At 34.2% G+C, this 9449-nt stretch overlaps 3 long non-coding RNA genes and 1 other non-coding gene across 4 annotated transcripts; 3 read left to right on the forward strand and 1 right to left on the reverse strand.

The window, feature by feature from the left end:
* Nucleotides 1-3878: 3878 nt before the first annotated feature.
* LOC113361804 lies at nucleotides 3879-5065 on the forward strand. Its single transcript, XR_003365335.1, has 2 exons — nucleotides 3879-4580; nucleotides 4694-5065. It is a non-coding gene; the product is annotated as an uncharacterized LOC113361804 (long non-coding RNA).
* Nucleotides 5066-6011: 946 nt separating this feature from the next.
* Nucleotides 6012-6116, reverse strand: LOC113362330. Its single transcript, XR_003365701.1, has one exon. It is a non-coding gene; the product is annotated as a U6 spliceosomal RNA (small nuclear RNA).
* A 691-nt stretch (nucleotides 6117-6807) lies between these two features.
* LOC113361805 lies at nucleotides 6808-7581 on the forward strand. The gene is made up of 2 exons (XR_003365336.1): nucleotides 6808-6958; nucleotides 7055-7581. It is a non-coding gene; the product is annotated as an uncharacterized LOC113361805 (long non-coding RNA).
* A 927-nt stretch (nucleotides 7582-8508) lies between these two features.
* On the forward strand, nucleotides 8509-9090 carry LOC113361806. Its single transcript, XR_003365337.1, has 2 exons — nucleotides 8509-8651; nucleotides 8754-9090. It is a non-coding gene; the product is annotated as an uncharacterized LOC113361806 (long non-coding RNA).
* Nucleotides 9091-9449: the final 359 nt, after the last annotated feature.

The raw sequence follows: 9449 nt of genomic DNA on the forward strand, positions 1-9449 counted from the left end.
TGGACTTATGTTGCTAGCCTTTATGGTTTAAAAAATAATGTCGCTCGTGTGTTTGAACTGAAACGTAAAATTGTTGAAGCCGAACAAGGTGATAAAATCTTTACTGAGCATTATGGGTAGTTAAAGAAAAAGTGGGATGAACTAAATTGTTATCGTCCTCACACAACTGATGCGAAATCCCATTTAAAAAGGGTTGAAGAAGATAAAATCTTTGATGTGGTTAGTAGCCTCAAACCATAATATGAATCTCTAAGAAGTAATATTCTCACGAGTGCTGAATTACCAAGCCTGTCTAGTGTTTGTGTGACTGTGCAGCGTGAAGAAACACGAAACAAAGTCATGAATCCTATTCATAAAGGCACATCAGATCTGGATGCAGCTGAATCTAGTTCCCTTTTAATCCAAAAATATATAAGAGAAGAGCGTTGAGAGTGTAGAACGGAAAAGGTTTTCATGGTAAGGGTAAGTGAGAAGTTTTTTATTGTGATTATTGTAATAAATATGGCCACAGCAAGGACCGATATTGGTAGATTTATCATCATTTTAAATTTAATTTTGAAAAGAACAAGACTGCCCAAGCTGCGGTTGCTGGTAATACTTCATTTACCATGAGACAATTGAAGGAATTTTTTCAACAGTGGGGTAATAAATCATATCAAAATTCCACCCATGCTTTAGGTAACTTGCTTGCTTTTTTTACATCGACTACTTCAAAATTTGGTTCTTGGATTATTTACTCGGAAGCAACAAATCACATGGATATTGATTCTTCTTTGGTTCATCATTTTATTCCTAGTTCTCATAAACATGTTTCTGTTGCAAATGGTACCACACTTCCTGTGCTAGGAAGTGGAAAAATTAATTTTTTTTTCTAAGTGTCCACCTTTTGATGCATTTTTTGTTCCATATTTTCCTACTCAGTTACTATTTCTAGGAAAGATCACTAATTCTCGGAATTGTGATGTTACATTTACTCCTACTTCGGTCATCTTTCAGGATCGAAAGACGAAGAAAACAATTGGTAAAGGCATATATTATCGTTGACTCTACATGTTAAGTTGCAGTGACACGGCGTGTCTTATCGAAAGCTCTAATCAACGTTCTATTTTTCATAAACAGCTCGGGCATCCATCCGGTCTTATTTTGTCTAAGATTTTTCCTTCAATTTCTGTTAACTCTCAAGTTTCTGATATTTGCCAATTTTCTAAACAGTCTCGCTTATCATTTCCTAATTCTGTGTCTCGATCTACTATGGATTTTGAGTTAATTCATTCAGACTTATGGGGTCCTACTCCCATTGATTCGTATGATGGGTATAAATATTTTTTTATATTTATAAATGATTGGTCTCGTGCTACATGGATATACTTACTCAAATCCAAAAATGAAGTTTCATCTGTTTCTGAAGAATTTTATCTCATGATACGTAGGGGAAAATGATCACTTATATTTTACAAAAAAGAGACCATATAGAGGGTCCTCCTTCCATTCTTTAGTTGATGTGAATTTCAATTGTAGGGGAAAAATATCGCACACTTAATTATCATGCGAAGTGACTACATTAAACAGGAGCGAGCTCCATCGCACACAACATTCCTTGGATGACGAAACTGATGACGTAACGAGTAAAGTGTGGAAGTTGTGTGAAGTTAAAGAGCACGTGCGAGAACATCACACATTAGATCCGAAAATAAGCACTTTATTAGATGTCTTCCACTATGTAAACACATATATAAAGAGAAAGGCATGAGAAAGAGAAAGGAGGGATACACATTTTGAAAGGGAGACACATCATCTTCTTCCTGCATCACCTAAAACTAGATCTAAAGCTCCAAATAATCATTAATGGTCATTCTAAATGTAACATTCATGTAATTACAACAATCATAGTGAAAAACCATGGATGTACATCACATTGATCGAACCATATAAAAAAAATTCTTGTGTCCATTTTATCATTTTAGCACTCTAATCATCATTTTTATGTTTAGATCTAGAAATTATTAATGGGTGTTAGTTGTGGAATTTCCTGTAACTACAACAATTATATGCACACACTGTTTGAAGTTGCATTCTATCCGCCACTCACGAAGTCAAGATTACAAGCTCAAAACTTATAATCCCATGCTTCGCTCGATCAGTCGGCTCAATCTGGCGGCCGAATAAATTAGATACCGTGATTCGTTCAGTTTATGTTAAGGCATATTTTGACATGTATGTGTTTACACCTTAAGTTCAAACTTGTTTTTAGAGATATTCCAACTCAAAAAACCAGAATCCATATATGATAATTTGTTGAGGCAAGCTCGTACTAGTATTCGAAGAGGATATACCATATGATTCTGTCATTTTCTCCAATAAAACTGACATTTGTCATGTGTCAACCCATGTTGTTCATACAGGCCGACCTTGAATTTCCATTTAAAATTAGTGTTTGTTATCGAAATTAATGTTTTAAATTTGTACTATATATAGACAGAGATAAGTTAGTCAGCATTACCTAAAAATAATCAGATTTGTCAATACAAAGCACATAGACTATCAACTGTATCGAAAAAGAAAACTCATTTATTCAATCATGTCCAAGACCACCAGTTTGTTCCTTTGCTTCTTCTTATTTTCCTTGATTGCCATGCCGACCTCTTCTGCTACCAGTAAGTGTACTTTCTAAAAGTTTAAATAATGATCACCATTTCTTAATTTCTGTTCGTAAATCTAAATATCTATTAATTGAATATTTGAATATCAACCAGGGATGATACTTCAGGAGGATGTAAGTGGCTGCCCAGAAGGAGTTAACTCATGCGACGGAGTTGTGTGCAACCCGCAAGTTTTTTGCGTACCACTTTTGCTTGTGTGCCCATTAGGTCAGTACTCCTACAAGCAGTGCTGCAGTTGTAGCGTAACATGCTGTCCTATCAGAAACGACTGATTCTACTCCGTTTCGTACATATTACGTACGGTGACATATATATATATATATATATGTATCTTTGTAATTGTTGTTTGTGTGTGGATGGTACTGTTTACTTTTCTCCTCTAAATAATTTGATGTGGTATACCATATCATATGTTTTTATGTATATGCATGTTTGTATTTTCTACCATAAATTTGAAGTGTCTTGCGTTTTGTGTTGTGTTAAATTGCGTCTAGTACCAGATATTTCATAGAATTTAATGTTTGATTGACTTGCGGCAATTTTGATCGATAGCACCATCAGAAATCAGTGCTTACTGGAAACAATGGTGAGAAGCACCTTGTTGGAGTACAAGTTGCCAGGAATTTTTGCTATTGACTTTCTCATTTCTAATTTTCGGTCTGTTTTTAAGAAGTGAGTTCGGCAATTTTTCCAACAATACTGTCCTGTCATGCATGTGCTGGCTGAAAGGAAGTCCAATATACGGTGACTAAGATATGCATGTGCTGGCTGGTTCTCTCCTCAGAATTAATTTTGTCTCAGTTTCATCCTGATTATGTTATATTTGGTCAATTTTTTCATCACAAACTTCCAAATTGCTTACAATTTATCATCACCGAAGTATCAAATTTTAATAATAATACTTCAACCACCTAAGATTAACTGACAGTCCCCATCAAATAAAATTTTTATAATACTGCAATTAACGCTTAAACAGGATTTGATCGGAAGAAAAATTTATTGCAGAGAATGTTTTGTTTCTGCATTTTTCAGTAAATCAAATAATTTACCGAACAAAAGAAAACATATACGTAAACTAGAGTTTTAGATAACTAAAACATAAGAGTTATCCTAATCCTAAGCATGTCCTAATCCATAAAAATGCCATCCTGAATTAGACTTATCCGGCGATAAGCTACAAGACTATTTCATAAACTCTATTCCATAAGAGTTATCCTAATCCTAAGTAACCTATAAACCCATTTCATAAAGACATAAAGACTATTCCATAAGATTACCCTAATCCTAAGTAACCTATAATCCCATCATTTATCCAGTTCCCACTTGTACAAGTATCTTAAAGCCTGTCTTAATGAGCAAAATTTCTTTTCTTGTAAGTTAGTCATTTCCTAAACATTAGAATGATCTTGATCCCACCTAATTTGCTATATCTCAGCGCAATTCGCAACGAAGGAGGCTGATGGAGGCTAAGAATCTACGAATTTTAAGTTTGAGCTCATAATCCTCACTCTGTCCTATAGAATGTAACTCCAAACAGTTTGTGAATATTAACAAAATTCAACTCCAACTGCTGAATGGATTCTTTGCAGTTTAAACACAGATCATATTTGATAATACAAACGTAAAAAGTCAAAGTTATGTGGCGAGCCAAGAAAATTTAAACAGAGAGTTGGAACATTTATACGTTATCATAACGTGTGCACGGATAGACCAAACAATTGATAAAAGACTATTCCATAGTTGAATTTGCTACTGCAAGTTGTTTTCAAAATTAGTATATTGAATCTGTGCATTACCTATATACAGAGAGAGGTTAGTTAATTAAAAGTACGTAATCATCAACCATGGCCAAGATCAGTATGATCCTCATTTTCATCTTATTTGTCTTGATTGCGATGCCAACCTGCTCTTCTTCGACCGGTAAGTTTACTTTCCACTGGTCCAAAATCTTTCAGTTTTTATTACAGAGGAATGATTTTAATTCAATTTCTGTTCGTATATCTAATTCTCAACTAATTAATAATATCATTCAGAAGTGATACTCAAGGGGGATTATAAAGTAGTAGATGTCTGCCCGGATATGGAAGACCTTGCTTGCATTCAGTTCCAAGAATGCACAGAACAACAGGTTGTGCTTGAATGCCCAAGTGGTTCTTACCAGATGTTTCATCCGTCCTGCGGTGGTTGCCCAAGATGCTGTACTGTTTAAATTACCTATCGGACACTGATAGTACTGATTCATACGCTTATACGTCTATGTTATGTATACCCTTGTAATTCTTGTGTGTGGATGGTATTTTGTGTACATTTGTCCTCTTAATCATGCAGCTGCTTATTGTATCAAATATTTATGTATCAATGTTTGTCATCTTTTTCATAAATTTAATAAAAATCATGTTGAATAATAACTAATGTAGGCAACCTGTTCAACTAATATAATGGTATGATGTCGGAGTTCAGCCCATTGAACTTCCCACTAGTTTTTCATAAACTCTTTATCCAATAATAAAAAATAATAAAAATATCATATTTATTAAAGAAAATATAGAAAAGATCTTTTAAATATTGGTGGTCAGTAGTCGAGCTATAAATTGGGCTCCAACACCCCTTTAAACGGTAATGCCTAATCTAAAAAAGAGAAAGCCACCTATTTTATGATTTACAACCTGATTGACTAGGCAAAATAATAACTATGCAAAATAATATTTATATTTGATAGTCCTCCATATAATCTTGAAATTGTAACTCTATCTTCGGAATTTCACCTTGCTTCCGGTAGTAAGAAACTTTCTTCCCTGAAGTTACATAACATGATAAAAAGGATTTTGGTTTGAGGAGTCCCTATTTTGTCAGCTTTACCACTCTTACTCATTGGATTCTTATTGCATTTAGCTTCAACCCATTCCCAACCTACTTTCCTACACCTCTAAAAGAAGGCAAATGATGCCTTTCCACCATTGTCAACAAGTGATGTTGCTGTAGGTTTCATGCCCCCTTAATTAGCTGAACGCACTTAGCTGAAATTAAATTCGAATTCTCAAAAAATGATTTCAGGACGTCATTATTGCCACGCCCATGAGTTATATGTTATCTGCTCTTGTGGTTGATTCAGGCATATTTGTTATTGGGAATTTGGGATCCCTTTCCAGGACCACTCCTATTTGTAACCCCAACAACTGTTGTTGTAGTTAGACACCGCCATTTACTTCATCTGCAGTTTGGGTTGCACATGGTTTAAAGGTTGAATAAGAAGAAAAAATAAATTATTTAGGTTTCAGATATATATGTGTAGTGGTGAAAAGGCAATCTACCATAGTTGATTATATCCTTGAATTTTTTTTTTATATCGACAAAAGTTTGGACCATTTCTCGATTTGTGCTTGTTATCCCAGCACAGGGATAATGCTAATCTTCTCTGCGCCATTCAAATTTTATCGGTTGTCCCCGAATCGGGACCATATCCCACCAGCCTTAATTAAAAAGAAAAGAAAAAAACAAAAATAGAAAATGGGCAGTCCTCAAAAATGGGTTCAACTTGCAGAAAGTGGGAAAACTCACTACATTGGTTAAATATTGGCACCACAAGGTTTTTAGCCGCCTAAGAGATAGAATACAAAATTAGCACGTATTTTGGAAGAAACCCAACAACCACTATAACTTGGTCAGGGGCTAATCTCAACAATATCTTACCTTTCTTGTAATATCTATCTATCCCAAAACATATGGTCATGGGATAATCTCCATGATATTTCGACTAATTTAAGATTTACAGACTATAACAGCTCTGTAACAAATATTTAATCCTAAAACTAGTTTGTTATCCTAGATTTTTTTTTTAAGCATTTGTTTGTTATGCTTATCAATGTTTATTCACTTTCAATGAAAGAAAAAAAATAAGCAATGCTTTGTTGATATAGGCGGCCTAAGTTCCTCTATGAACCGACTCTTTGCTGATATTGCTCCCCACTTACGTTAACACAACGTGGCGAAAGCAATGCTTCAGAAACAAAAACAAAAAAACGTGGCGAAAGAAATTAAAAAATAATAGACGAAACAGTTGAACAATGACTTTTTTTGACACGAAACAAAGACTTTCTTATTCCTATATATAGAGAGGTTAGTTAGCATTACTTGATCATCATCATCATCAGAATTCATCAATATACTTCAATCATCTGCGAACGCTACATACAGCAATACTCGAAATATCATTCATTCAACCATGGCCAAGAACATCAGCACGTTCCTCAGTTTCTTTTTATTCGTTTTGATTGCCATCCCGACCTCTTCTTCGACCAGTAAGTGTACATTACCATAAATACATAGATTTATAGTTCACTAATTATACGAATTTTGTTAGTTTATCTAATTTTAATTAACCGAATATCAATCAGGGATGCTACTCCAGGAGGTTCAGGAACTAGCACCTTTCTGCACAGAATATAATCCAGATTTACGATGTGCTACTCCCTGGGACCCAGAATTTACATGCCCAGAAGGTCAGCATCCATGCAGGAGCAACTGTGGAGTTTCAAAATGCCTGGCACCTTTCTGCGCAGAATATAACCCAGCGTTACGATGCGGTACCCCCTGGGACTCAGATTTTACATGCCCAGAAGGCCAGCATCCGTGCAGGAGCAACTGTGGCAGATCAAGATGCCTCGCAAATTAACCACTTCACGCTCATTGTGCCGCGCAGTTCATACATATATACCTTAATAACTATTGTTTGTGTGTCCATGGTATTGTGTTTTCTCCTCTTAATAATTTGATCAATGTTAATTTCTATGTCTATTCTTATGTACCCATGTTTGTACTTTCTTCCTAAATATGAAGCGGACTGCGTGTTGTGTTATGTTAAGTTGTGTTTGATAAAAGTTGTGCAAACTGTATAAATAAAATTAAGCTGTGTTTGATAAAAGTTGTGCAAATTTTATAAATAAAATTTAGTCCTACGTTCGGGGTTCAAATAGTTCATTTTTAAAACGTTAAAAACGTCAACCTGGTCTTGTTCGGACAGCAAAAAAACGTCAACCTCAGTAAGAGTCTATATTCTTTAGCAAAACAAGAACTTGAGTTCATGAATAGAAGTTCTTGAAAACATCTTCCAAAGAACACGGCAAGATCATTCTTTGTTAAATTGCGCTATTACTTCATCAGTTCTTGAAATTGTGTTGATGTAAATTAACAAAGACGGATCTTGCCGTGTTCTTGATAATGTGTTGAAATCCTAAAGTATATCTACAAAGACTAAATCAAAACTGTAGAATTTGTATATTTGATAATGTGTTGATGTAAGCCAATACAAATATTCCAAGAGGATATACTTTAGGATTCGGGAAAAGCTTCCAAAATTACTAACAATAATATTTGTCAAACCATTTTGTTCAACGATCCAAACCCTTAATTATATTTGTCAGTAATATTTTCCAACAACCACTATAATAATGGGAAGCCACTATTAAGAATTTTTTTTTTTGCTAGAGGAGGCCAAATCTTGTACAGATCGTTGCAGTATGATCATGATGGGATAATCAAAGCAGAAGAAGAAAAATCAATAATTCAAAACAGCCATTATTCACTGGTGATAAATTTTAAATTTTGTAGGTATATAGTAGAGCCAAGAAAATCAAAAGTGGAATTCAAATTTAACATGTAGCTAGGGTGAATACTTACGTTACAATCGACCGGTCAACGCGTTGAAACAAAATAAAAATACCAAAGACGAAATAGTTGAACAAAGACTGTTCTATTGTTTTATTCTTTTTAAAATCAATATTTTAAGAATTTATACGTTGCTATATATAGAGAGGTTAGTTAGAGTTACTTGATCATCATCATCATCAATCATTCGGTCAGCTAAATCGTCGACAAACAGTACGTACAACAACTCTTGAAAAATAATTCATTCAACCATGGCCAAGATCAGTATGTTCCTCTGATTGTTTTTATTCGTCTTGATTGCTATGCCAACTTCTTCTTCTTCGAGCAGTAAGTATACTGTTTTAATTATTTTACTGATAGATGTATGGTTCACCAATTAAACATATTTCATTAGTTTATATAGTTATTAATCCGCTGAATATCAATCAGGAGTGCTACTCCAGGAACTAGCACCTTTCTGCCCAGAATATAACCCAAGATTGCGATGCGCTACGCCCTGGGACCCAGAATTTGCATGCCCAGCAGGTCAGCATCCATGCAGGAGCAACTGTGGAAGATCAAGATGTCTCCCAAATTATTAACTACCTAAGTACGCTGATTGGAGCTAATTTCATACATATGTAGCTTTATAATTGTAGTTTGTGTGGTATTGTGTTTTCTTCTCTTAATTTGATATAGGGTACTCGGCTATATTTATATTCGTATCTACGCATGTTTGTATTTTATTCAATAAATTTCAAGTGGCTTTCCTGTTCTGTTGCGTTAAGAGTTGTGTACTTGGACTTGATAATAGCATTGCCAAAAAAGAAAAAGAGAAACTACGTTAAATATTTCTAATTTAAGGAAAACAAACAACTAATTTCATGGATCCTCTCAATCCCTTGCAACCTTGGAAGAGTGGTGGAGTATTCATGGGATGAAAATATGCTTGGATATTTTCATTATTATTTAATATATTTTAATTATCTAGAAAGATATATTGTAATTAATTAAGATGTTTTTATTTATTAATAATATTTTAGAAATATAATTATTTATTTAGAGATTTTATATATTAGTTTAGAAATCTCGTATTTTAAGGAATAAGTATTTTGATTATTTTTCTGGAAGTTATCTATATAAAGA

Source organism: Papaver somniferum, chromosome 3 (genome assembly GCF_003573695.1).
Source record: "Papaver somniferum cultivar HN1 chromosome 3, ASM357369v1, whole genome shotgun sequence".
In the NCBI taxonomy this organism is placed as follows: Eukaryota; Viridiplantae; Streptophyta; class Magnoliopsida; order Ranunculales; family Papaveraceae; genus Papaver; species Papaver somniferum.